Source organism: Pleurodeles waltl, chromosome 12 (genome assembly GCF_031143425.1).
Source record: "Pleurodeles waltl isolate 20211129_DDA chromosome 12, aPleWal1.hap1.20221129, whole genome shotgun sequence".
NCBI lineage: Eukaryota > Metazoa > Chordata > Amphibia > Caudata > Salamandridae > Pleurodeles > Pleurodeles waltl.
Genome location: NC_090451.1, coordinates 308,294,937 through 308,322,123, shown reverse-complemented (window position 1 = coordinate 308,322,123; position 27,187 = coordinate 308,294,937). Strand labels below are relative to the sequence as shown.

The 27,187-nt window shown below is 43.6% G+C and overlaps 1 protein-coding gene across 6 annotated transcripts in view; it reads left to right on the top strand.

Moving 5' to 3' along the window:
• The first annotated feature begins 721 nt into the window (after nt 1–721).
• Nucleotides 722–27,187, top strand: part of CHD9 (chromodomain helicase DNA binding protein 9) — a 1,629,153-nt gene continuing 1,602,687 nt past the window's right edge. For all 6 annotated transcript variants that reach the window (XM_069216350.1, XM_069216347.1, XM_069216351.1 and 3 more), the window contains exon 1: nt 722–1,087. The gene's annotated coding sequence lies outside the window, so the exon portion shown is untranslated. The remainder of the gene's footprint in view (nt 1,088–27,187) is intronic.

Here is a 27,187-nt window from a genome sequence, read left to right as displayed (position 1 = left end):
TTACAGACAAGTTTTAAGCATTATAACCACTGGGCGGGGACAACTCACTGTGGAAGTCAGTAGTCTAGTGGAATATCAATTAAATTCTACCGGGGTCTGCTTTACGGTTTTTATAATTGACTGTTTTTATCTATTATTAATGTGTTTGCTGACTCTCATTAGCTTGACAATGTGATGAGTTTTAAATTGGCATTGGTTTTAATTAACTATGCTAACAAATATTGACTTACTTAAAAAAAAGTGATAGTAATAAATATATATATATATATGTATAGGTTAAGCAGCAGGCTAAAAGTGGTATCTATGTGTATGAAAATATTCTCTACAAAAGTATTCGTTTTTAGAATAATTTAAGTTATATTTTAAGCAGTATGAAGTATTATCTATTTGTATGTATATGAAATATGTGTATTGTCCTTTTTGGCATGATATCAAACGGATAATAAAATCAAAATCAAATCAAGGGGCTATTGTATTCTTATTGATGGGAAATCAACCGGTAGAACTATACATGCTTTTGAGAGCTCTGGAGAGCTCTACCAGTAATTGTCAGTACCTATCACAACGATACAGCTTTTACTCCTGGCTCTCCCTGCAGGCGGCGCAACTATCTTTGGTGAACTTTAGCTGCGTGCTATCTCTAGAGAGCAAGCGGCTCCTGGCGTCCTGACAGCACTTCGCAGTAACAGCGCTCCTCATTGGCTGCGGGCAATGGGCGTCCATGTTGGCTGCTGTCTTTCCTCGCCACCCCTGTATCTTTGTGTGGGGGTGTATTACCTCCGGTGGTGTTGGAAATAGATTGGGTACGGAGATTGACCGCTGAAAAGAGAACAACCCACACCACGAGCTGCACTGTGCAGTTTAATTAGGGGTGCACGCAAGCAGCACGGGGACAGCTGCGCACTTCTCAAAGCAGCCAAAGGGGCGCGGTGGCCAATAGGAGGCAGCGATACATTCATGCAAATGAGGCGGGCATCGCGCGAGCCGCTGGTGCTGGCAGGCCGAGCTCACGGGAAGAGCCCCATATCGGGGCGGCACTGATGAAGCTGGGTTCGAGGGGGGTCCTGGGCCTGCTACACAGTTCATGGTGAGTCAGTTTAAGGGCCTGACGGCCGGGTAGGACACATCCGCTCACACGCAGCAGTTGTTCAACTGGTGTTACTGCGGGAGGGGGAGGGGAAGTGAGGTGTCAACGCCTCCCCCATGGAGGGCACGGCGGGGCTGGCCAGGGAACAGGGGGTTGGGCACTCTACTGGTGGTGCGACTCAGAGATGGCCCGCGCTCCAGGTGTGCAGAGTTCACCGGAGAAAGAATGGAGTGTGCTAGTTGGTCAAATGGGAGGTCTGGGGGTCTGCTGCTTCACGGCAGTGATACTGGGTATTGGGACCACATGTGGTCTACGCTTTGTGCCAGATTATTCCGGAGGGGTTCTGCGGTAAGGTGGTGGAAAGCTCTTCGATAGTTGCTGCCTGACCAGGGGCGAGAACCTATGAGGTCCTTTGGCTGTTGATAGAGTAGCTGTGGGTCTTTTACCTGGTAATAATGGAAGCACTAGGACCTGCTTAACGGAGAAGGGGCATCTGCTTCCTCTTACTGGTTGGGAGCGTCTTCTGTGGGCTTGATTATGGGAAATTAATTTAGCTTGCTGCTTTCTATTTGTTGTTGGAATGTAGCTTGGGGATGGGCCAGTTTATGGGGACTGGAAATAGGGGCTCTGTCTGGCTATGGTAACGGATCTGTTCCGTGACTGTCTTATGGCTGTGTTGGCTCTCAGGAATCTAGTATGCTTTGGTGACTCTCAAGGGAGTCTAGTTTTTAGTGATGGGGAATTTCATAGCTGTCTGGCTTGTGTTGGTGGAGAAGCTAATCGTCGGACGTAGAGGGGTTAGATCCAATCAATGTCTGGTTTACAATGACCGAATCGCACGGGGATGATGGATCAAGTGCGAGTTTGGCTCAAAGTGATAGTGGTTCCGCTGCACATTTATGATAACATCTTATATTGGCAGGTGCATGATGATGTATGCTATTGCCTGCTGTATGGAACTTGGACTCTCTTGTGGCTTATAGCTGAATGAAGGCTATGTTTCCAGGCCTGTATTTCATTTAATAAATGTAGTACTCTTGGGAGTTGTGCTTCTGATTAACACTATTATCGCTTTAACTGATAAACTTCAAATTGAGAGATTTTTTTGTGAGATGGGAGCCAGATGCTCACGCTGTGTCAATTTGAAATTGTGTTTCTACCAAAGAACATTATCGAGGTGTAACCTCCACCTGACGTTATGTCATATAGTCTTCGTGCAGTAAATCAGTCGGCATATCGTTAAGGTACAAATCTATAACACTTATTCAAAAGTTTTCATTAGTGCAAAAAGTGCAGTTGTGAGGAAGGTAAAGTTAGCAGGCTCAGGAAGCCAACCGTTGGTTCCACGTTCGTGTGCTTTTTCAAGATGAAGTGATGTTAGTTCTTATACATAGTTGTCCCCCGATGTTAATTTGGGTGCCCACAAAATGCTTCATTTATAATGTATGAAGTCCTGAGAGTTGACGCATTGACACATTGATAGCATAGGGATACATTCAAGGTGGCGAGACCTCAAAAAATCTAGTGTGTTGCCAGACCTGTACGTCTAGTGACGTCATTATCTACATGTAATGCACTCAACCTAAAATATATTAACACTTTTTTTTTTAATTGCCAGAACACCGTCCCAAAACATTGTCACTCACCATATTACTAGTAAAGTGAAAAGTTCACGTGGTCATTAAAGTACTTCTCTGAGAAATGATGTGTTCCAGAGGTGCGTCATGAAAAACATACTTTATTCATACCAAAACGTTCGTGGCTTGACCACTCTGCAAAAAGTCTTGCCCTTCAAAAATGTATCAGTTGATAGAACTACCTAAGACGAGTCTGGCGTTATCCTCAGCATTTTCTCTTGCATGGTGTCGCACAGCAGGTGAAAACACAAATGAGGATCTTTCTTTCTGAAGAAAGCTTAATAATTGACTAAATTGTACCAGAACAGTACATACTGAGGCAGGACAGTGAAAACGCAGACCAGTTTCATAGTGCAGATCCTTCAGTGCAAATTCTCTCCCCCTCCCACCCCCCCCCCAACCCCTTTTACCGGTCCTCTTGGATAACTGACAAGATACTGAGCAATGCTTTAAGGTTGATGTCAGATGATGTATATCCGTCTAATACAACTCATTTTTTCAGTGCTCCTGAAACACGTAGCTTAGCTTTCCCAGCTGAGCTTATTCCTTTTGCACAGCTCAGATTCCATACAATTTAAAGCTGGCAGAAGTCTTGCAGCTTGCACACCTCATGAGGTGCCGGAATACAAAGCTTAAAGAAAATACAAATCGAGTCATGCACAGCACTTCCATACAGGACTCCTCACATCCAGGGCAGGAGTAACACAGCTCATATTCTGCATAGGTGACTTATGCACATCATTTCACCCCCCCATGCCGTTGAATACATTACGCCCAGCACAGCTGAAAATGCCATATTATATTTGTTGCTCAACTCTTACACCGTTCTAATTTAACAGAGATCCTACCCTCCCTAGCTTAGAGGTAGGCTAACCAGCCAATGAATGGAGACAGCTGAGCCATAGATCTGGAATGGCCATAAGAACAAAAGCCGAGTAATAAGATTATTTGATATGCAAATTAATTGGCTATCGTTGGGTACTTTTATTAACATGTTTCAAGTATATTTCTGTAACATTTGGAACTGTTTCAGGGTAGTGCATCTATTAAAAGTGAACATTTTTAAATATGAACTTCAAAATGTACATAAAGCACATCCCACCTTGGCAGCAATATCATGGGCGAACCAAGGAACATGTACGTGCCCCTTAAGTAAAGCCAATCTTGTTGTTATAAATGGAACAACACAATTCTCCATTAAACCATATTCAAGAAAGTGTTTTTTTGTTTTTTTGTTGCCTAAGAGCACACCTTGAATCGAATAGCTTGCATGTGCTTTCACATGTGACCTTCAATAAAAGCAAGACAAAGTAAAGTGATGTTTAAGTAGGACGCAAGTTTGGAATCCAAGATTCTCAGTTCGAAATTTTGTAGCTGAGTTACTAGATTTACATTTTCTTCTTTGTGCAGCTTACCACCAAAAGGCAGTGCTTTTTATTCAGTTTATCAGGAGATATATAGGGCACTGTGTTAAATGCATTGATTATATGTTCAATCAAAGGTGCCTAACCTACATGCTATAGGGCCAGGTTCATCCTAGCTTTTCAGGAAAGTCTCTAACTATATAAATGTGCTCCATCATGCCTGTTTTATGGACATTTATCTTGATTAGATATTCTGCAAATTGGGAATGGATCCAGCCTTTATGGGCCTATTTCGGACACCCCTTGTTAAACCAACCTGATAGAAAAAGTTTTTCCCAAAAAAATAAAGGCGTACAGGATGGTCTTGGTTTGTTAACATCACTGGCTTCCTCTGACTTAAAGAACGATTTCAGGAGGTGTTCAACGCCCCAGTGAAGGTAATTGCACACATTAACAACACAAAGTAATGTCGAGATCCCAAGAAGTGGGCTCGCCAGCTACTGCAAGTCTTCAGCAAGGCATATGAAAGGTGGAGGGCAAAGCTGGGCATTCGACCTGATCCAGATTCCTGCCTAGCTTGCTCCTGTAAATATATAACTTTTACCTATTTAGGAAACCAAGACTAACCCTTACAGGTAGGGGGTTGGGGAAGAGGTAGCTGGGTTCAGATGGCTCTGGGATCCCCTGCCATGCCATGAAGTAAAGAACAGCCAAAGTGTTTAAAATAATAAGGCACGTGTGCGTTGAATTGAAAATATTGCAACATCTTATCCAGCAAGATTTTTGTAAATCTTGGCCGCTGAATGGAGATATTCAAAAGAGCCTATTTCACGTGTCCCTCTTCTGCCCACATTGCGCCATTTGTCTCTGAATGAGACAGTCATGTGTATGCTTGCAGTTTCTTTGATCAATGCAGAAGTACTGGAACCTCTCATTTTAATCAGAGAGGCTCCAGGCTAGAAAGCACAGCTCCTAGCCATTAGTGTAGTGGTCTTTTCGACCCAGAGGGCTGGTAAGCTCCAAAAACTTCTCATTGTGCCAAAAACTGCCTCACTATAGCAAGCAAGTAGGAAGAATTTTCAAGGCCTGGTGATGTCAATCCCCATAATTCTCTGTGCATGTTTGTTTTTATTGGTGAAACATAGGGACAGGAGGGCGATATGGTAGTTCTACATTTGATAACCAGGAATATCCAGGATTTACGGAAATGGCTATGGTGATATTGTGTGGGGGCGGGGACAGAGTTTGGAGTTAACTTTACAGTCTTAGTATTGGGTGACTTAACTTTAGGTAAATGGTGATGGGTGGATCTCATAGGGGTGGGTGCCATGCACTCAGCAGTTCTCCAGGGAGGTTGGTGAGGGCTGGAAATTGATGTTTATGGTTGTTTGTCCCATAGTGACGAGTCATACAGTGAGGCGTGGCAGCTGCTGATTAAAAACAAATATATATCATGGGACACACGCTAGTGGTGGATTTCAGGTCGTTGCCTCGTTGTGATACATGTGATGGGCTGTAGCATGATTATGGGGGTTTAGTGCAAGCTAGAACTGGAAGTCATAGGTCTAGCTTATGTTATGTGGATTTATAGAGCACGTGGCTACCAGGAGGCTTCCCTACACTGTGAAAGTAAGCACTAACAGTCTTATTGCCATAAATTTCAGCTAGTCGGCCAAAGCCCCATTTTAAGAAGTCTCCTGAAGAAGATTTCATTAGGTTCCAGTCTCAGTCCACTCAGCATAGTAATCCAGAGTTTAGGTGATATGTAAGAGAAGATCTCGCCCCCACCTGCAAGTCTGGTTCTCTGAATACAAGGAGCTTTCAGCAGACTAGTATAGGAGGACATTAACTTCCTGTTGGATGTGTAGGGAGTAAGAAGGTCCCTAATCAATTTGGGTCCCTTGTGGTTGGCTGCTCCTATGAGTGATGCACAGTGCCTTCAATTTTACTCTTTCCTCCAACAGATGCCAAGGCCTCTTTAGCTGAGGCATGCGTGGGCAGCTTAAAAATAGTCCTGGCCGCAGCATTTTGCACAACCTGAGGTCTCTGATTTAGATGAACCTACATACAGGGAGTTTCCGCAGTCCAGGCGTGACCATATCGGTAACGCAACAAGATGATGGACGGAGTGCTGAAACTTGTCAAACACTCGCACCCATCCATTGTTCTTTTGCTTACCATGCCGTCCTAGTTTGGACCCAGCCACACTGGGGTGGCATTTTCGCTCTAATTGGGAAGGGTATGCCCAGACATGGGTCCCGTGCTCGCTACGCCACCAGTTTCAAGCTAGCCTGGCTGATGAGGGGTGATACCCCAAAACCGATCCAAGGATTCTTGTTTTCCGGTGCAGGGAAAACCTGACCTGACAGTTCTGGCTGGACTGTTCCCATAGGGCGCAGGGTCAAGGCTGATTTGCATATGGATGGGTCCCAACTGGAATGGTGCAGCGAGCAGAATATCGATGGATCAAACCCAGATCTGTGACTGGGGGTGAATGTTTGACAATGTTCATCATTCCGTCCGTCCATCTTTTTTTGTAACAGTATTAGTGCCTGGACCGCGATTCTTCTGGATACCATATGTAGGAGGTCTAGTATTTTGCAAAGCGTTCTCAGCAAGGCAAAGCATGTGCATGTCAGTTCTTCCTTTTTTTTTTTTTTTTAACTTGTGCTTCCATTGACAGAACTATCCAGTCAAATTCCTAAACTTTTATTATGGTTTGAACGCACATGAGGGGACCCTAGGCTCTTTCGCCAGTCTAATGTGGTCAGCGGACTACAAAGGTATGCATTATTCCACACCATGAGTAGCTCCATTTTGTCTCCATTCAGTTTCAGAGAGCAACTTTCCACCTATTGGACGTCCGTCTCCAGGCAGGGGACCAGTCAATGCTGGGTATCGTTACCGTGGTAAAGGGAAACCACCAACTGTGTATCTTCACCATAATTAAAGATAAAAACATCAAATTCCTTAACCACGGTGGCCAATGGCTGCAAATAGATGTTAAAAAGCGAGGGGCTTAAAATGGACTTTCGTCGCACCCTGTATTTCAGGGAGAATACTTCAGAGAAGCATGGAGGGGGATCACAAAACCGAAAAGATCTGTCTTTAAGGAAAGTTCTTAGCCAAATCAAGGCCTTCTTTTTTTAAAAATATATATTTTTTTTTTTTACCCCTATTTCACTGAGCCTGTGTGCTAAAATGTCGTGGTCGACAGCGTTGAACGCTGCACTCAGGTCGAGGAGGATAATTGCAGCCATACCACCATTGTCAAGAATTTGTTTGACCTCCTCCGTAACTAGCCGCATGGCTGATTCCTTGCTATGTTTTGAACGAAAACCGTTTTGGGTTGGATCCAGTAGCAAGTTTGCCGCCAGGTGACTAGAGAGGTGTTTGTTAATACGCTTCTCTAGAATTTTATCCAAAAACGGCAGCAAGGAGATAGGTCTATAGTTTGATGGAGGGATAACAGGTAAAATGTCCTGTCTTCCTTCCCTGAAGATATCCAGAGGGGCCACATCCAAGAGGGAGCCTACCTTTTATCGTCCCCAAAGAGGCTGGGAGAATGACTCCTGTGATATGGGGAAAAACTATAAAGGTACCCTTGGTAAAAGGTAAAGGGAACATTTCCTACTGTTGTAGATGGTACCTGTCTTCAATGTAGTAGTTCGGTATAGATTGCAGCAACCTTATTGTGGAAAAAAAGGCTGCAAGTTCATTAGTGTTCTTCTGAGGGAGTGGGGGGAGGGTTACCTGAGTTAAGGTTGTTCAGGGATTGTACAATCTGAAACAGCTCTCTCGAAATTTGCTGCCTTGACCTATAGGTCTTTATAATAAGCAGGTTGGGCCCTTCTAATCTCTTAATGGTAGAAACAAGTGGCAGCACGGTAGGCAGTCTTTGCCTCATTTTCATATTGACGTCTCCATATTCTTTCCAACTTTTGACATCCTTTTTTTTAGAAGCATTAACTATTCGTTGAACCATGGGACAGACTTCTCGTTCCTACCCTTTCTTAGAGTGGAAATAGGGATTATAGCATCAGTGAATGCTGTATCCAGGCATTTGTTTTCAAGCTAGCTACCTCAAGGTCATTACCTAACACCGGTCTGGTGTTGGCAGGTGCTGATATCCATGTCTATTTTTTTAGATTAGACCAGATATGGCCCAGGGTATGCTGAGTCTTAGCCTTGGGGCCTGCTGGAGGGCCTTCCACTGTAAATACTACAAAGGTGTGAAGTCCATGCCATTTGACGAATGCTCTTCACTTTAAGGTGGGCCTCGTTACTAAACACAGTATCTACCAAATGACCTTTGACATGCGTAGGACCTTAAACCCTTTGGGTTAGCTGCATCCCATATAGATCGTGTAGGATTTTAGACACTTGGGGGTTATTCATTTCCTCAGGATGGATGAGTGTCGGCTGGTGAGGTTTGTGAGTGGTGGGACTGGACTTGGCGGCGGGCGGGGGAGACGTGCACATTTTTTCTGGAGGTTAGTCGCCTATTTTTCATTTCTTCTGCAAATCCTATTTAACAAAATTAGGATACATATAAAAAAAAAAAGAACAAAAAGGGATCGCTTACACTGAGCATTCTACAACACATTTTTCATTATATATCCCATTGTATTAGTTTTTAAAGAATAGTAAATGATGACCTTACAGTGCACCAGGATATAGCAATCTTAATTGATTCCCTCACCATCACCCTCTAACAGTGCCTCTCATCTCTCTTTAGTCCCTCACCTGTATTTAATTTGTTTTATAGTGCCTCTCTTACCAGCATAGGGTGTTGGAGCACTTTATATCATACACACATACAGAGACAATGGATCATATGGTTATAAATCAGTGTATAAAAAATGTTACATAAGACAAAGGGGGCTACAAGGTGTAGCATTCACATGTCGTCCATACTGGTAGGTATTTTTTAAGAGTGCTTTGTCTGGGGAAGCATAAACTCAGGTTTCAGAACATAACAAAGTGGTTAGGTTTGACTTTACTAATAATTTACTACCATACTACCATCCAAAACATTTTTTTTTTAGCAAAAATTAGGATTATCAAAGACTGAGAAAAAAACATAACTTTCTAGCCTACACCATGCAGTTTGCATGCAGCTCATTGATGGCAGTTCATAGCTCACTGTGCTAGATTATGATTGTAACTTATGCACTGCACAGTACCTGAAGGATCTCTGTAACAAAACAATATCCCACTGAGCATTGCACATAAAATACTGTTCAGTGATCTGCGTAGTGCACATTCTGTGCAGCAAGCGTATTAACCCTCTGCGCTACCTTACAGTCAAAACTGCTGCTAGACAAAACTCTTACCTCTCTCCAGCAGGTACATTAATCACCAGAGTTATCTTGGCACTATTATTGTTGCCTGAAAACTATTAGATATACAAGGAACTCTGCAGTGCTTTTAAAACTGGCGTGCTGCTACAACACTGCCCCACTGTAACAAAAGTGGCCTTCCAGCCTCCCGGGGAATGCCTGATGCCTGGTACGGCCAGTTCGGCCTTGAACCTAGACCAAAGAAAGCAAAACAAGAGCTTGAGGATTTTGCAGTGCCTACTTCTCTGATTTCATGCCCTTCTGGTGGGGTGAAAGGTGATGTCACATTGCCATGGGATGTTTGGATGCAGGGGAGTGGCAGTTACTGCTTCGGATGGGGGACTGCAAGCAGCATCACTTTACATCACTTTTACACATTATACATTGACAATACCTCGTACAAGTTTGTACATCAATGTACAAGATGTGTTACATCAGGCAGTGAGGAGTAAAAAGTGTAGGAGTCGCAAGTCATTCATAGCTCACTGTGCTATATTAGAAGGAATACAATTTATGAACTGTAAGATCATCGTGTTAAAATCAGTAACCACTTACTTCTCTACCTAAAATAAAAATCTGTCATCTGCATGTTACGTTATAAGCTTTGCAGGAGATATTAACCCTTTATGCTACATTGATTCCAAACTAGGACTAGACAAAACACAGCTCTCTCAAGCAAATATGTTAAACTCCAGAGTTATCTTACCATTACCATTACTATTATGAAACACGTGATGATGCAATTACCAGCCAGGCCATGGTAGCGAATTACCACAAATGGCTCAACAGTCTCTAAATGAGGGCATCACTGTTCATGAAAGACGTCACTCTGTTGGTGGCTGTGTGGTGGCATGAGCCTTTTTATTTTTATTTTTAGACACCCATGAGCAGTGCAGCATCAGAAACGTTCTTAGGAAATCACCTTTGCTAACTATGGATGTGACATTTCCATTTCAAGATGAAAAAACGCCAAACAAATAAACCCCACACCACAGGTGGACAAAAGTGCCCAGGGACTAGTTGTCATTTATATACTGTGAATACACAATCCCCAAAGAATTGCTCATAACGTGAATGTTGCCGTTTTCACAATGGGACAATGTATATTAGATATATGGGTGGAAAAAGGAAAGGAAATCAGGAAATTAATAAAATGTTTCTTTTGCATTTGTATCAGCCGTAATAGTTGGATAGGCAGTGGCAGGACTGAGTGCTACATTTCTCCATCATGCCAGCAAGGAGTTGTGGTATCATTACTATACCCCATGACGGAGTGACTGGCTCTATGTTTCTGAATTCCAATGTATCAGACCTGATACCAGTGAAAATGGCATCTTGCGGGCCTCTTCACTGTCACCAAGCAGCAGGGTTGGATTGAGAGGTCAGGAATTCGGGCACTGGAGCGATGGCCAGTAGCCTGATGCCCAGCTGTGGGCTGGTATGTGTTTTCCCCTCAGTGCCTCATTTGTAAATTCGACTACCAGACACACCTCATACAAAGAAAAGTTGCTGTAGCTTAGAAAGGTGTGTATTTAACACAGAATGGCTGCCCTGTTCTCATGCACACAATGGCAATAGGCCGGCCTGGTCGAGTTGCCATGTGAGCCCTTTGCCTATTCCGAACTGACCATGGGCTGGAAGCCTATACGTCCTCTATAAAGATGCCTGGAAATGCACTATAATAGGTGGAGGTGTGGCTGGAGTGGTCTGCTATCGTTAACCAGACATTTAGCAGTGCCTTTGGCCATCAAAGTGCGGTTTTGCAAGACACTGGCCTCTCGGGTTTCAAGCAGCACACAGTGGTGTAATGGGTGACGCCAGGGGCTTATGTGGAGGTGGGTTCATTTAAAAATAGCAATAGATCCCTACCAGCTCCTATATTCATGGCATTGCAAGTATTAAACATGTATCAGGTCAATGTATATGTAATAAATTTCAGTGGAGATTATTTGCATTCTTATCCAGTATTCTGAATAGCTCACCTAGTTAAACAACCGCCGCTGACCCATGCTACGATACGTAGGCTGCAAACTGGACTCCTGAGAGAGCAAATCAAACTTCCACCCTTTTGAAGGTCACAACATTGATACCATATGTTAGCGAACAAGGTGTAGATTTACACAAAACAGAATGGATATATCTATTGAGCAGCTTAGGAGCTGAACTGTAACTAGAATAAAGATGTGTTTCTTTGCTGGAGCAATGAAAAATCTTAAATGTCAAGCAGAGAAATCTAGCCTAAGAAGAAGCGGAGGGTAGTAAAAAATTTTTTTATTTGAAACAGCGATCTGTCAAAGTTAGGGGGAAATGTGCCAGGAATGTAGCGCTCCTGAAGATTACATTGGTTGCATTTGGCAAAAAATGCTAAATGTTTTCCTTTTGGCAGAATAGCAGGGCTGCTAATTATATTTTTGTCCTTTTGGGATTTCGAGACCTATCTCTTAGGACTGCTGTCTGGGCAGATAAGGGCGGGGTATTTGAAAATAAGAAAGCTGGTAATCTGCTGCCTTCACTCTCAAAATATTTTTCTGCAGTTCTATATATTACGACCTTGACCCGAAAGGCAGTGGAACATTTGACACGAGAACAGTTACATTACACAAGGACACATTCATTTTTGGTAGGCACAGGAGATTAAAAGATTTGTCAAGAATAACAGGTTGTTGAGCCAATGCCGAGACTCGAACCTGGTTCCCCAGCTCTAAAGTTGGCCACTCTGGCCGTTACGCCACATCACCTCAGGGGGAGTGATCTTAATTTAGTTTTTACAGTAAAAGATAGCTTGGTGGGTTAACTTAGGGGACAGTTGTTTACTATGGATAGATATACATGTTCACATGTGTTGACACAATGAAAACAGAAGCTTGTGCACCTGGCCCTATGCTCCTTTGGGGATTGTGTCCAACAAGTTTTTAAGGGACACATTTCAGGGAAGAGCATTTCACTGAAGAAGTCCTGCTAGCGCCTTACTGCAGGGACTCCACATTCCAGGCACTACTTCATAAAGAGTAGAGAAGTGGCTGGTATAGACACAATTAGAACTACCCAGATTTGGACTCAGTAGAAGAAAGCCGACCCCGCATGTCCACCCCCACCCCAACCAATACCTGTTGATATGTAAAAGCCAACTGGCAGGTGTCTTTATGGGAGTATTATCCAGTCCTAGCTTGTTAGGCAAAACATTCTGAAAGCTGGGACTTTGTAATTTTGATTTTCCATTGGGCTAGGACTTTATAAATTATCTTGAAAAACAAATTGCTGTAGGCTTAACAATTCCAGGACGGATAACATGCTCCTGCCACACGGGGCCAGGAATGACATTAATCTTACTGAGGTCAGAAGCACTGGTGTTTGAATTGTTCATGCCAGAACACGGTTCTGTGACACGTAACACACCGAGATCGGCAACAGGTGCCTTAACATTGATATCTGGACCGGAACCAGTGTCTAACATATCTGTGCAGCAGGTGCAGTGCCTTTGATCCATTAAACAGACACTGCGGCTTGGAATCTGCACACATGCACCTCAGAGATATCTGAGTGAGCTGTAAGCATGAGCGTTTCACACATCTTTCAAGGACAGTTCATTATGATCACATTGAAGGGACCCTTGAAGCTGCACTGACCCTATCTGTTGAAGACTGACAACCACTGCAAGCAGGGAACCTGTGTTCCTGCAGCAGGTGCCTGGACCCACTGAGCCGCATCCCCTCAGTCCGAAACAGAGGCCTGCCGCTCTTCAGTAGGCACACTGATCCACATAGCAGTGGCGTAACGAGGGCCCCCCTGCAAACAACATGGAGGGGGCCTGCTTCCGGGCTCCCTCAGGCCAGTTGCTGTGCTGAGGAGGCCCCCTAGAGGTTACTCTCCCCCCCCCTTCCCCCACCGCTGGGGCTGCGGGGGCCTTTGTTATTACGCCACTAGACCATGTAATGGGCCCAATAATAAAGTTACAACAAATCATAAACCAAATGGACCTGGGCCCGGAAACTGTATTCTTTTACCTCACAAGTCTGCCCACCGACTGACCACACGAACATGCATTGCTATGTGCAACGTGAAACACACTAGCTGAGCTCTCTCAACTCACTTCCTAGTTAGCTGTCGGCATGGCTTGTTATCATGATGCATCCGAACAGTGTCTGGACAGGTGTAAAAATGGCGTCCAGCTCCAAATCACGCTCGGGAAGTAGTCTGCGCAGACTCAGTTTGGCTTTCCATCTGGAGCCTGTCTACCACACCCTTTCCCAACTAGTCACAGGGTGGGTCACACCCCACCCTGTGACGAGTTGGGAAAGGGTGGGGTGACAATGCTCTCCACTCCTTGATTGACATGGAGGGTTAGCGCTACAGGGCTTGAATGTGAAACGCCCAGGGCTAACTTTATCCCCATGTCATCAGAGGGTGGGTACTGGCCGTCTTTGCCGAGCTAGTGACATCACAAGCCTCAGGGCTGTGAGACTGTCAGCCCGGCAAATACTCTAGACTTTTGGGCCCGCCCAGGGGAGCAAGGTTAGGGAAAGAGCCATGATACACTAGTGTCATCATCACAGCAGGTACTACAGGCCCCAGTTCAAGAGAAACAAAACAAGCATTGGCAAAGCCAATAGGTCTTGCCTTGGTAACTATGCGCTTTTGAGGTTTTTTTGGCAAATATGTGCAGGTGGCATTAAAAATGTATAAGTAACTAAAATTAAAAATGTTGCTGTCTACATGTGGTGTGTATATGTTTTCAAAGAAAAGAAACCAAAAACAATAAAACAATAAATACAAGTGAAAATGTGAGCAGGGACATGCCTATCTGCCCAGGTAGAGAAGTAAAGTGCTATTTAGGTGGTATTGCAAACTGGACAGGGTTAAAAATTCTAAGCAAATTGGACATAAATTGTCCTAACATATCTCAATAATAATAATAAAAGATATTTTAATTGAAAAGTATTTGAGGAATAGAATGGATCATTGTAGTTCCTACCTGAAACAGTTAACAAGCTTTGGCAAAGCTAACAAGTCTGACAATATCCTTTAGGCAGCCTGCTCTGACCCAAATTAATATAGCATCATGACATACAGTCTGTCCAGGTGGGACCCGAAACAAGATGTGAAAGGCCCCAGATATCAGCTGCCTCAGCCTGCTAATAAATTATGATAATCATTCACAGACGTCTCAAGGGGAAATCGTTAGTCCATTGAGTTAACAGAAGGATGCTCTTATACTAGGCTGATGCTATGCTAATGCCACTACAGCGTTATGGTAATGTGTATAATATGCTCATATTCTGACGTTGTGAGAACGCTGAGAAAACAGAAACAGTTAGGTGAAATGAACTGTAAGGTGAACAGGGCATGCAACTAAAATGCCAGTGCAGTAATTGAAATACTAAAGACATGCAGGCAAATTTGACTTTCAAGATTTGCAGCACTGAAATGTGAACACGACATCCACTTGCCTTGTGTTAATGTCATGCACTAAACACGTGGTTGACATAGAGTGCAGCGCGAATGATAGAATGAAAGAAACACGCGAATACCATGCATTGAAACCAGAATGGAATGCAAGTAAACCTACGAAAGGCATGCACTGAAATGAAAATGCCCCATATATTTAAACTTGAATGCCATGCATTGAAATCTGAATTGAAAACGTGAGCAGCTTGAGGCCAAACATGTAAGTTTAGCGCAGTGAAACACGTATATGAGATTAGCGAGAGAGACAGCACATGGCTTTGGCAATATCTGTGTTTCATGAAGCACAGTTTGCCTACGGTTTGACCTCTTATGTAGAGAAACTGTAGTGTGTGTAAGGAGGTTGCGGTGCCTGTATGTGCACCTCTGCATCTGACAGACTTGCACACTCAAAATGTGACTGCAGCACCAGGCAAGCCTGAGAAGAGTGAGAGGTTGAGGCTGCAGTGTGCACAACACAAGTAAATTAAATTATGTTTCCTACCAGAGTATGGTGTCGGGCAAGCCTCGCCTCAGGAGGGAGTCTAAAGAATTTAGGATAACAACTTACAGGGATACTTACGGGTTTGTGTCCCTTCTACTGAGCATCATGAATGCGCCCTGGCCAGCCAGGACAATAGCCTTCCCCTTGCAGAGCAGTGCAGAGGCGGTGGACAGTCCAGAACGCTAGACTTATCGTGACATAATGGCTGTGCACTGTAAATGACTGAAGTTCAGGCTCAGCTGAGGAACCACTCGGCGGCGGGCGGGTGACAGGTGGTGTGCGTGGCCACCATGGTTGAAGATAAAGCGCGCCATGCCGTGCTGTAAACACAGAACAATAACAAATAGAATGAGGGCGCGAGGTGGTAGTGAGCACGGCCGCCATACTTAAAAACAAGCAACAGTGAAGAAAACAGACGGCCTCGTCATGACGTAAATTACGTCATCGCGCATGACATGCGGTGGCTATTTTGAATTGGCGGAATGAATATTGTACCGGTAGCGATTTTCTCTACGCATCGGCAGCGCGTAAGAAAATCAATTGTCTTTGCACGAGGGAGGCACGGGGCAGAAATAGGCACAGGGATGTGGAATTCGGGACATCTTGTTTGGGGTCAAGGGCAACAAGTTTTTATGTTTACTTTGTCCTTGGGGCAAGTAGGCCCAACCCTCTGCAGCACAAACCCTTTGGCTGCCTGTTTACAGAGAGTGGAACTCTCTACAGTTGAGGTAATGTGTTTCCAAAAGATAATGCTGTTCGAACTTGTATTTATGGTTCATTATTTGAAAACCTTCATTATTAGGGTGAGTGCTGTAAATAAATGTTTTAAGGTCACACTTCACTACTGACGTTGGTTCCAGTACAAATAAAAAAAAACGTGTATACACATGTTTTAAAAGTTTAGGCTATGAGGCTAAGTATAATGCTCCCATAATGCTCTCTGATTAGATGCAAATGAGGTGTCATTTAGTAAAATGTTTTGATGTATGCTAGTATTTCCCAAAAATATTTCTAATGGAAAATCAGTGTAACCATTTTCAACACGATTATAGGAAGCTGAAAATAAACAAACACTGACAAAGCCAACTGATCTGACATATTTTTATAAGTCTTTTAGTTTCATCAATGCGTGTCTTGTTTTGACATGGCTTTTGTAACACTTTATTGTTGTGGGAGTTACCAGGCCCTCAACATTGTAACAAACACTGGCAAAAAAAAACAAAAACGTTTTTGAACTCTAAAAGCACACGTTGCCACCTGTGGCATAACAAAGGCCCCGCAGCCGCCCTCCAGCACAGCACCTGCCCTGAGTGAGTCTGGAGAGGGGGCTCCTCCATGTTCTTTGCAAAGGGGCACCCTCCAGTTTCGTTACGTCACTGATTGCCACTGTAGTTCCTGACACTGAACAAAACTACTTTGTGTGCCAATATGCTCCTTGTGGAAGAGAAGAATGCGATCACTCACAGTAAAGCCAGCCGAAAGAGAGAGAAATAGAAGTTTAATAAATACAAAATGTCTTTAACACCAGACCTTATTAGGGACCAAGACCCACATGTAGGTAGATTTCTGCATGTCGCAAACAGCGACTTTCGCTGTTTGCGACGTGCAAAAAGCACATTGCGATGCACAAACCCAGTTTTGCGATTCAGTAACCTGGTTACCGAATCGCAAAACGGGTTTGCGACTCGCAATTAGGAAGGGGTGTTCCCTTCCTAATTGCGACTCGCAGTGCAATGTAGGATTGTTTTGCGAACGCGGGCGCAAACCAATCGCAGTTTGCACCTTTTTCAAATGGGTGCTAACACTTTCACAAAAGGGAAGGGGTCCCCCTGGGACCCCTTCCCCATTGTGAATGTCACTATAAACATTTTTTCAGAGCAGGCAGTGGTCCGCAGGACCACTGCCTGCTCTGAAAAAATGAAACGAAAACGTTTCATTTTTCGTTTTTGTAATGCATCTCGTTTTCCTTTAAGGAAAACGGGCTGCATTATAAAAAAAAAAAAAAAAGCAGTCACAGACCTGGTGGTCTGCTGTCTCCAGCAGGCCACCATCCCTGTGAGGCCGCCATTCGCAAAGGGGTCGCTAATTTCTACCCACCCCATGATTATTCATGAGGTGTGCATTTGCGAAGCCCTTGCGAATCACAGATTGTGTCAGGGACACCATCCTACATTCAGATTTGCGACTCGCAATTTGCGGGTCGCAAATCTGAACCTACCTACATGTGGCCCCAAATTCTTAAAGAAAGTCACAAAAGTGCACCCATGGTATATGTTGCACCCCTATAAAATATTTGTGAACTGTATTTTAGCATGGGTAAATACGCATGTGTAGATTTGCTCATGTGAAAATCTATTGAGCATTTGCAAGTTCATTTTCCCTCCAGCCACTTTCTTCCCAACCCTGGAAGAAGTTCTAATTCTGCCATTGTCAGGAGTAAATGTCCAACCTTTCTTATTGTGGGAAAATATTAGCGAGAAGCTGGTGAAGATCTTTAAAACATGCAGGTTAGTAGGTTTGCAGACTCAAAGGCATTCCAGCCCTGGAACTATTGCTTACTGCTTCCTCCAGCCCCAGTATGCAGATCTGCAGAAAGGTGGAAAAATAAGGAAATTGACACAGTAGGGATTGAAACTGCAAGTATTCAAGCCCTACTATGGTAGTAGCCCTGGCATAATCAAAGAGGCTATTATCAGAGCTCTTACATAATGAGATTGCTGCCATAATTTGGCGCCACACTACATGGCACCAAAGGGACAAGTAGATCTTTTTACAGGACAAGTAGATTTGAGAAGCAACCTGTCCCGTGGACAAGTAGATATTTTAATAAATTCCACACCCCTGAGGCACCCTCATAAAACAGCCTCTAACTTTTGCCCTCGGTTTTTAAATGCACAGCACATGTAACCTGAGAAGAACATGATTCATAGCCCTGTTAACAAAAACAGACTGGAGCCACTGGAAACATCCAGCGCCCTGGTCAAATGCTACTACCCTCAGAAAAAGTAGTCCCCAAGCACATGCTACATTGACACAAGTGGAAGGGTACAAGTACTAGGGCCATGCTCCAGGGGAGTGTACAACTGTGGAAAAGGTGGGACAAAGAGCAAGGATTGACCACTAGCAAGCAAGGATTTTTTTAAGGACACTGAAACAAACCAGTGAAAAAGCAGAGACCCAACAAAAAAGTATAGAAGTATATACTAAAGTATATACAAGAGGCCTCGAATGCTCGACCTAAAAAGCAGATTTATTATTGCTTTCTTTTTTTATAGTAAATGTAAGGGGAGGGGGCGGAGCCCCGATGCCCTTGTACAGAAACCGCCACTAGGATGGATATTGAAATCTCCTAACATCATGTAGTTGATTTTCCCTATAATAAGACCTGCCACGATTTCTGGCAGCATATCCATAAACGTGGAACTAGAACCGGGGCATCAATATAATAAAGCCCTTGAAAAAGAGAAGGTAGGGGAGAGATTGATGGTGAAGTCTAAATCTTCACAATATTGAATGTCCATGGAATTGTATACGCATTTATAGGTATCCTTTAGACGATAGCAATTCCTCCTCCCCTTTTCTGCGGACAATCTCTCCAGGACATATAGTAGCCTGGGGGGAGTGCCTGGTTAATGTCAGGAATGAAACCATCATTTTAGCCAGGTCTCGGTGAGGAACAAAGCATCAAATTGCTCCTCCTCTAAAAGTGTTCGGAGCTCACACTTATGGCAAGTAAGAGATCTGCAGTTAATAAGGCCAAAATTCCCCAAAAAAGCTTTATCATCATTCAGTCTTACCCTCCTTCCCCACGCCCCCAACGTAAAATTACAACAGGAGCAGGAACTGTTGGTACTTTTATGAGAACCCTGTCTAGTGCACTTACTGAGCATATTGTGTTATGATTCATGTTAATGATAGATCTTATTTTCTGTAATGCCCTACTCCATGGCCTCAGAGATGCCACACTGACATCACTTATGGGCACCCTACATGTCAGACCGGGCCACATTGAGAGTCTTAAGAAATATGATCACATCACCTACTTCCCAGTGGAATCCTTTTAGCCCCCCCTTGCCAGCCTGAACCATCTTGGAAAACCAGCAGGATCATTTACAAAGTCATCATGACCAGTACTCCAGCTTAGCTTACAGACAAGCTCACCATCTCCGGTAATTCTCGTCACGTCAGGAAATAGACTGCGGACTAAAAAGTGTAAAAAAAACAAAAAAAAAAAAGAAGAGAGAGAAAAATAAGTCAGTAGGCCTTTTCTATCTATGAACCCAGGATTTGGAACAACATACCTGTATCCATCAGGACTACCCCAATACTGCTAATTGAAGACTTGCCTCTTAAAAGAACATGATATCACAACGCACAAACCAGCCACAACCCATTATCCTCTCCTATTAGTTGTTGACTTTATGCCCATGTATAGCGCTCTGCAATGCCATATACATACGTACTTGGATATATACATTAGTATTAATTTTTTTTTGTGCTTATTTAATTGGGGTATGTGACATGGGGGGATTTCAAAAGAGTCTGATTTATGTGATTGCAACGCAGGCTTGTATACATGGTGAATCTCGTGAGAGTCTGGTTATTGTGGACGGTCAGAGTCCAGGAGCAGGGATGTGGAATTCCTATCGCCCGACGCCCAGGACATCTTGTTTGGGGTCAAGGGCAACAAGTTTTTATGTTTGTTTTGTCCTTGGGACAAGTAGGCCCAACCCCCTGCAGCACAAACCCTTTGGCTGCCTGTTTACAAAGCATGGAACTCTCTGCAGTTGAGGTAATGTGTTTCCAAAAGATAATGCTGTTCGAACTTGTATTTATGGTTCATTATTTGAAAGTCTTCATTATTAGAGTGAGTGCTGTAAATAAATGTTTTAAGGTCACACTTCACTACTGACGTTGGTTCCAGTACAAAAAAAAATGTGTACATACATGTTTGAAAAGTTTAGGCTAAGAGGCTAAGTATAATGCTCCCAGAATGCTCTCTGATTATATGCAAATGAAGTGTCATTTAGTAAAATGTGTTGATGCATGCTAGTATTTCCCAAAAATATTTCTAATGGAAAATCAGTGTAACCATTTTCAACACGATTATAGGAAGCATGAAAATAAACAAACACTGACAAAGCCAACTGATCTGACATATTTTTATAAGTCTTTTAGTTTCATCAATGCGTGTCTTGTTTTGACATGGCTTTTGTAACACTTTATTGTTGTGGGAGCTACCAGGCCCTCAACATTGTAACAAACACTGGCAAAACCCCCCCAAAAAGTTTTTGAACTCTAAAAGCACACGTTGCCACCAGCGGCATAACAAAGGCCCGCAGCCGCCCTCCAGGGGGCCCCTTCAGCACATCACCTGCCCTGAGTGAGTCTGGAGAGGGGGCTCCTCCATGTTCTTTGCAAAGGGGCACCCTCCAGTTTCGTTTATGTCACTGATTGCCACTGTAGTTCCTGACACTGAACAAAACTACTTTGTGTGGCAATATGCTCCTTGTGGAAGAGCAGAATGCGATCACTCACAGTAAAGCCAGCCGAAAGAGAGAGAAACAGAAGTTTAATAAAAACAAAATGTCTTTGTTCACACCAGACCTAATTAGGGACCAAGACCCACATGTAGGTAGCTTTTTGCATGTCGCAAGCACATTGCGATGCACAAACCCAGTTTTGCGATTCAGTAACCTGGTTACCGAATCACAAAACGGGTTTGTGACTCGCAATTAGTAAGGGGTGTTCCCTTCCTAATTGCGACTCGCAGTGCAATGTAGGATTGTTTTGTGACCGCGGGCGCAAACCAATCGCAGTTTGCACCCATTTCAAATGGGTGCTAACACTTTCACAAAAGGGAAGGGATCCCCATGGGACCCCTTCCCCATTGTGAATGTCACTGTAAACATTTTTTCAGAGCAGGGAGTGGTCCTGCGGACCACTGCCTGCTCTGAAAAAATGAAACGAAAACGTTTCATTTTTGTTATGCATCTTGTTTTCCTTTAAGGAAAACGGGCTGCATTACAAAAAAAAACTGCTTTATTGAAAAGCAGTCACAGACATGATGGTCTGCTGTCTCCAGCAGGCCACCATTCGCGAGGGGGTCGCAAATTGCGACCCACCTCATGATTATTCATGAGGAGGGCATTTGCGAAGCCCTTGCGAATCACAGATGGTGTCAAGGACACCATCCTACATTCGGATTTGCGACTCGCAATTTGCAGGTCACAAATCTGAACCTACCTACATGTGGCCCCAAATTTTTAAAGAAAGTCACAAAAGTGCACCCATGGTATATGTTGTACCCCTGTAAAATATTTGTGAACTGTATTTTAGCATGGGTAAATACGATGTGTAGATTTGCTCATGTGAAAATCTATTGAGCATTTGCAAGTTCATTTTCCCTCCAGCCACTTTCTTCCCAACTCTGGAAGAAGTTCTAATTCTGCTATTGTCCGGAGTAAATGTCTAACCTTTCTTATTATGGGAAAATATTCGAGAGAAGCTGGTAAAAATCTTTAAAACATGCAGGTTAGTAGGCTTGCAGACTCAAAGGCATTCCAGCCCTGGAACTATTGCTTACTGTTTCCTCCAGCCCCAGTATGCAGATCTGCAGAAAGGTGGCAAAATAAGGAAATTGCTACAGTAGGAATTGAAACTGCAAGTATTCAAACCCTACTATGGTAGTAGCCCTGGCATAATCAGAGAGGCTATTAATTGCTGCCATAATTTGTCGCCACACTACATGGCACCAAAGGGACAAGTAGATCTTTTTACAGGACAAGTAGATTTGAGAAGCAACCTGTCCCCCGGACAAGTAGATATTTTAATAAATTCCACACCCCTGAGGAGGCCGGCTGTTCGTGATTAAGGATCGAATGCTATCTACTGCCTGAAGGTGCTGGGTGTCATGGAACCTGGTGACCAGCATTGGTGCTCTCATGTATTTTTGATACATGATGGTTAACTTATAGCATTTTGGTGCAGTTTACCGGGGAGAGATGTGAATCTAGAATATCGTGATAAGGATTTCATGTAAGTTGAGCATAAGGTATTGGTGAACTATGAGATTCTGGTTGAGGAATCTTGTGCATTTTTGAGATCTCGGATTCACAATGAAGTGATAAAGATCTCATGGTGTTTTAGTACATGTTGACATGGGATCAGGTAGGGATTCACTGCGTTCTGTTGGGGATTCCTGGATGTTCCAGAGCTTGTTTAGTGGGGTATCTGTAGGTGTCTATTTCATGAGGATGACATTTATGTGATCTGGCAATTTACAAGATCATTTGTCTTGCAAACTTGTGATAGCTGATACATGGCGATGTGTGATACCAATTGGATCTGGTGGTGGGAATTTTCTTGGGTTGTTTGCTATCTGTTGATTAGAAGTGTACTGCATTTTGATGATGAGTGGTCTTTCAGTGTTGTGAAGATATGAGGTTCCAATTTTTTTGTTAAAACAAAATGTAACTTCTAAAACAAAAAAAAATAATGTGCTACAAAGTAGTTATTATACCACATTGTGAGGTGGTGTCCTGCCCGGGATGAGAAGGGAAAACTTGATATGTTCCTGGAGGCATACATTGGGTCTATTAAAACCTCTCCTTTCTCTCGATTAGGTAAATATAAAATATATTTTCAAAGTAGTTAAACACAACATCACACAGTGATCCAAGTCATAGACGATCTCGATTTACTGATACACCGGGCATTGCTGATCAATTCAGTACAAATATTCATTCAGAGATATCAATTTACACTCCATTTGGAAAGGGTGGAACACATAAGAAATGCATTCAAGTCATGACTATCACTACAGATTACTAGTCATACAGCATTTCATATGTGAAAAATGTTACTTTGACAGTGATAGCCTTCCTAGGGCATTGCTGCACCGCACAATTATCACCTAATTACTGCTTATATAGACTACACACTTGTCCTTAGATCCAATTTCAGGCTACACTGTCAGGTGAATGTTGCTGCAATTTCTTTGAGTTCATTTAGTGTTTCTTCCCAAGCTTCAATTGAAGCATGTTTAGAAGTTGTTATAGTTTGTGTGTAGGAAAGCATCTTGATTGTGGTATATCTTATTACATCAGATCTCCATGATCCCAGTAGCAGTGCTTTCTGGAACTTCCATCTGTTGTTGTACATTTGGCCAGTACCAGTGTTGGCTCTGCAAATTTGCTAGTATAGGTACTGCGAGAAATTGTGTTGTGTTTTGGGAGGATGAAACCCTTACTCAAGCACCAACCGCAATCCTTGTTTGGGTGAACCAAAAAAAATCACAAAATTAATCTGTGCCTAAACCTCTTGTAGCTTGGCACTAAAGCATTTAGGCTTAACTTATAGGTAGTGTGCAAAGTTTTCACTTAAACAGAAATAAAGTGAAAACACAACAGAACACAAGAAAAACCTCTCACCAATGTGTTGTGCAGGACCGTGACAAGGTTAGACCTGATGAAACTGGTATGAATTTGAGGGGTTTTACTTCCAGGACATGCAAAACGTAAAAGTACTTGTCCATCTTTTTAAATAAGCCTCCCCTGCCAAATGGTCTGTTCAGGGTCTATCCTGGGGATGACTTATATGTATTAAAGGACAGGTTTATGCCCAGCAAAGGTTTATTTTGCTAATTCGGATTAGCAGTTTAAAACTGGCAAAAGCTGCATTGGCAGGCCTAATTTTTTTTTTAAAAGGGCTATTCCATTGGGTGGCACAATGAGTACTGCAGGTCTACTAATAATATTTAATTTACCAACCCCGGCTATATGGTATACCCCTTTATGAGGGACTTATTGGTGAATTAATAAACAAACTTAAGATGCTAGGTTGACTGGCAACAGCATAACCTATGATAAGAAACCTTCCTCCCTAGCACAAGAGACTTTTTGTTCTATGTCCATCAATGGAAACATACATTGAGATTAACAATGGTTGTGAACATGTAGCAAATCCGAGATCATAGCTGTCAGTGCGTAAGCTTGGTGACTTGCATATCTCACCCACAAGCTGATTTTTGAGTATGAAGAAAGTGCTGTTGTAAAAGAAGTGTTGGCAAAACCAGTCAGCTTTGCCTTTTGACCTTTTGGCTTTGTCTATGATTTTTGATGATTCTCTGCAGCTTTGCCAGAAAGCAAACTGCTTTTTGCTGATGCATTGCGGCATCAGAACAAAAAGATGTGGTGATCAAGACCACACATGAGCGAGCACATGCACATCATGATGCAGTGGTGACCATGTTCTTCTGTACGGCTTGCATCTGTTAATACGTGTGCTGCACTGCTTCTAAGGAATGTCGCAAGCAGCGTTTTATTTCTTTTAGTTAACCTATTCAATATTGCATCTGCCACTTAGAGCAGTAAAGGAAAAGCTATATAGGCCCAAAAGAGAATAGGAGTGACCCGACTCTCCATAAAATGTAAATATTTTTTTAGGCCACAATAGATTGGGGTACCCGTGGGGGAGAGAGTGGGAAGGAAGTGATGAGGAGTGTGGCTGGGAGAAATGGACAGCCTTCAGGCTTTTGAAGGGAAGTACATACAAAACTGAAATGGAAAAAAAACCTGGGTAATGGGATGATTGATGCAGTTTTGGGATGAGAGAGTAACATGGAATACGTCAGGTGGGAGGCTCATATTGAACAGGATAAGCAGCACTCTAGGGAGAGAACAGGGCAGCAGAGGGGCAGCGTATTTGAGAGTTGAAGCACATCAGGGTAAAAAAACATGCTCTTTTATGGTGTGTTTAAAGAAAATACAACAAGCCTAAAAAAATCATAAAAATTGTACTAGACCTGTAGGTCGAGTAACTTGAATAACTTACTCAACCATAACTGTAATGTACTTGACCCGTAAGCGGGTCTCAAATTGTGTGATCCTAGGCAAATATTTTAGTTTAGAGTTGCCAATTTCATCATTGTCACATTTGAGTGTACCTTTTAAATACGTGAGCTCAGCATTTCTGCTGTACAAAAAACTTTTTTTTGTTTGATTAACCCCCCGCGTGCCATGGATGAGCTGGTCTCTCCCTTGGCAACGGTCGCCGTGTGCCTAGGACGAGAACAGCTCGTCCTGCTATGGGCCCCTGAGAGCCTGGCACCCCCCTCCCCTGATTAGGGAAGGAAGGCTTCAGCTTCCAGCACGGATTGGAAGAGAAATGCAAAGCCATTTCTCCTCTGATCACGTGGAGGGGGCAAGAGAGGCATCAAAGTAAAAGCCTTTCTTTTCTTTTGATGTCTCTCTCAGCATTTCTGATGCCTGATTGCGATGCGGTCAGGAAGCAGAAATGCCCACTACACACCAGGTAGGCATTTTAATTTTTTAAATTTATTATATGCATAAGGGGAGCGCTCCCCAGGCGGGGAAATTATTTTTAGGCCTCTTCTTTCCCCCGCCCCACCCCAGGGCAGATTGGCATATTCTAATTAGGCCTATCGGCCCAAAACCACTAGACACCAGGGAGATTTATATATTTTTGGGTTCTTTTTCACGGAAGGGAGCGACCTCTTATACAAGGGTCGCTCCCTGGGGCGCAAATATGTTTTAGGCCCCCTTTGCCCCTTTGTGGGGGCAGATCGGCCTATTGCAATTAGGCTGGGGGCAGAAACCTCTAGGCACTGGCGATCATTTTTTTTTTTTTTTTTGACGTGGGGAAGTGACCCCTTAGGCAAGGGTCACTCCCCTGGTGTCCAATTTTATTTTAGGTCATTTCTACCTACCTTGTGGGCAGATAGGCCTATTTTTATTAGGCCAATCTGCCCCAAGGGAGGCAGAAACCACTAGTCACCTGGGATTTTTATTGTTTTGCGTCAATTTCATGCAAGGAGAACGACCCCTTAGGCAAGGGTCGTTCCCTGGGGGCAAATTTATTTTAGGCCATTTCTGGCCTCCTTGGGGGCAAATCAACCTATTTCTTTTTTGGCGCCAATTTCACGTTAGGGGAGCGACCCCTTAGGCAAGGGTCGCTCCATGGGGGGAGGCGGCAAATTTATTTTAGGCCATTTCTGCCCCCCTTGGACGCAGATCGGCCATTTTCTATTAGGCCAATCTGCCCCTGGGTGGGGGGAGGTTGGGGGGGGGGGAGAAACCACTTAGGCACTAGGGATTTCTGTGTGTTTTGTTTGGGGGGGGCAGCCCCTTGGGCAAGGTTCGCTCCCCTTTGGGACACATTACTGTTGGCCATATCAGCCCAGGGGAAGGCCCATCTGCCCCCAAGGCGGGGCCGAAAGCCCACCAGAGCTCAGGGAAGATTTCTTTTTTTCAAAAAAAAGAAGGTGGGGGTATGGCTATACCCCCACCCCAGATAATGGGGCCAAAGTTGTTCTTACCACCAATCCAGTCCCCGGGGGGGGGGGGGGGGGGAGAGCCTACTGGATGCCAGGGAATTAAAAACCAAAATAAATTAGTGGGATGGTGGCTACCAACCAGTATGGGCATGGTTATGCCCCACCCCAACTGAAGGGGGTAACATTCTTTCAGCTCTCACTCGTACACCAAAACATCTTATCTCACAGCAAGCAAGAGAACATTTGATTATTTTGGGTTTTGGTTTTACATTTGGGCTGTGAGAGCTTGTCTAACTCTGAAAATTGTCCCACTTGGAATGGTGAGGGCTGTACTTTTTGGACTTTGGGACGCTGCCATGTAGAAACATCCACAAGACCTTAGTCTGAAAACTAAACATCTGTGTGAGTCCAGGGTGGTGTGCTTCACAAGTACCCAGCACCATTTTCGTACCCACAATGCCCTGAAAACCTCAGATTTTACTGGAAATCACACATTTTTCCCACATTTTTGTGA